We start from the raw sequence: 2,500 nt of genomic DNA on the forward strand, positions 1-2,500 counted from the left end.
TACATAAAAACTACAAAAGACTCCTTCCAAATCTATTCCGACGCTTCAGACTCAGATTAGATTGGGACTATACTATTGTAGAATCTGCCAAACAACTTGACGCAATGACCTCTTGAATCGTTTTCTGTCTGAACGTTCGACCTTTGATTCGCGTGGTTAGTGATTGGCCGTTTTTATACCAGAGACGCTTAATCCGTCTGGGACGTAGGCAAACATTTTTTCTGCGTCTGTTAAACTCGTCTAGTATAAAGACGGGCACGGGACGCATGATGCATCTGGACGAACTTTCCAGTTTAGTGCGTCTTGGAAGACGAAGAGAAGCATAATCCGTCCAGACGAATTATGAGTTTCTCATGTTATCCGTCTAGTGTAAAGACGGGACGAACTACGTGAGACACATAATTCATCTGGGACGAACTTGCACAAGACGCATAATGCATCTGGACGAACCTTCCAGTTTAGTGCGTCTTCGAAGACGCACTAAAGTAGATACTTCGCCTAGACGCATAATACGTCTTGTGGCCGGCTTTATACTAGACGAATTTAACAGACGCAGAAAAAATGTTTGCGCAAGTTCGTCCCAGATGAATTATGCATCTCTAGTATAAAAACGGCCAATACCGTAAAGACTCGTGTATAAGCCGCACCCCCAACTTCCAAGCATGATTTTGGAAAACATTATAACTCCATCTAATGTTGTGTATTTGCAGCGACATTAATAGGTTAATTAACTCTGAAAATACTTTTTAAAAGCTTCTTTTTAACCAATTTCCCTATTCCCTGTGAATGACAACAGTTGTCTTCATTGCTAAAGCCCACAGTTGAAATAAAAAAGAAAGAATTTGCACGCAAAAAGCGCAGGAGAATGATGGCAATCGTTTGCTTGGTAACCACGCAGGCATTTAACGAGAGTTTTGAAGCAAGCATCCGTGGACAATCTTCTTGTCGGTGTATGTTGGATCAGTGGCTTGATCTGATCGGCGTGATTACAAGTTGAGAAACTAAATATTTTAAGCAAGAGCCGATACAACGTAGATTTCATTTGATTTTAGTGGTGTACTATATTTCGGCTGGCCAAACCAACCTTCTTCAGGTACAATGAGAGTTTACATCGAATTGCTTCTATGTACATATATATATAGTAAATGAATGTTGACGTAATACTGGAAAAAATGTGATAAAACATGGCAGTTACAACGATTTTGAATTCAAATACGAGGTAGTAACGGAAAAATAACGGAAATCACTCTAAATAATAAACTGAAATCTAATACGTTTCTTCGCGGATATTAAGACCGTTGGGATCAATTGTCCTGCCTTTTGAAATTAAAAAAGCTTCCCTGGCCTTACGGATCGAGTTTCTGTTAGAAAATATTTTTTTCGATAGGAATTAATTACATGTCCTTAGAGATGTTGTGGGGAGAGGAGAGGAAATGTTGGATTTGGTGTTCATTAAAACGGTTTAGTTTAGTTTAGTTTCTCTTATGTACTGTAGATGGCATCTGTTGCATTGAATCATGTAGATAAGGTTTTTAGTTTCGCAAGTTATGTGGGAATTAATGTGTAGTTGGTTAGTCCATGGAAAATGTAAGGACAGGTAGCGCAGTTTTTGCCACAGCGAAAAGAGCCAGAAGGAGGTGCGGAATTAGAATGAGTTACATTAGAAGACAGTTTAGCTGTTACCAGCAGGTCTCGAAGGTTAGGGGAGCGCCTGAAAGCCACAACAGGTAGATGTAGGAAAGCATTTTTGCAGCGGTCAGAAGAAAGAAGTAGATTGTAGTGTTTTTTTATTATGTTGAAGATGGAATGAAGTGATGGATTATAGGTCGTTCGGGTTTGATTATCTGTTTGGGTTGTAGGGTATGTATGCGGGGAATGTCTGCAGCGGGTTGTATTTGTTTAGTAAACTCTCATTTGTACCTGAAGAAGGCTGGTTTGGCCAGCCGAAATATATATTACACCACTAAAATCAAACTCTTCGTTGTATCGTCTCTTGCTTAAAATATTTAACGAAGGAGGTATGGACACGTAAAAGTTCGCTTTCACATCAGCTGTGCGTGGATATCATGTTTATCAAGACGTATGGAAGCCACAGATCGGAGAAAACTTGTTGCTAAACGAGAGTTTAACAACACCATGGACAAACAGGCCGTGAAAGTAGTGAGGGGCAATGAAACGCTCGGCCATTTGCCTCGCGAGTTCTCCCGAATAGCCTGGTATTTTCTTGCACTTAGAGGAGAAATCATGTTGAGGTGATCGTTCGTGGACGACATTGTAAGCAGCTGTGCGGAGGAATGGAGATTCTATGCCAGTTAGAGTTTAACTGCTCAAACAGAACTACTGGCGAGCAAGATTCGGGTTTATTTCAACCCAGAAATAATTTCTTCAGAGAAAAGTGGAGAGAAAATCACAAATTGTGTGAATAAATTACAAGAGAAAAAAAAGGGAGTAACTTCACACTGACTGCAGAATACCCCGCCACATCGAGTATCTTAAGAAG

This window comes from Montipora foliosa, chromosome 1 (assembly GCF_036669935.1).
Source record: "Montipora foliosa isolate CH-2021 chromosome 1, ASM3666993v2, whole genome shotgun sequence".
NCBI classification, from domain to species: domain Eukaryota; kingdom Metazoa; phylum Cnidaria; class Anthozoa; order Scleractinia; family Acroporidae; genus Montipora; species Montipora foliosa.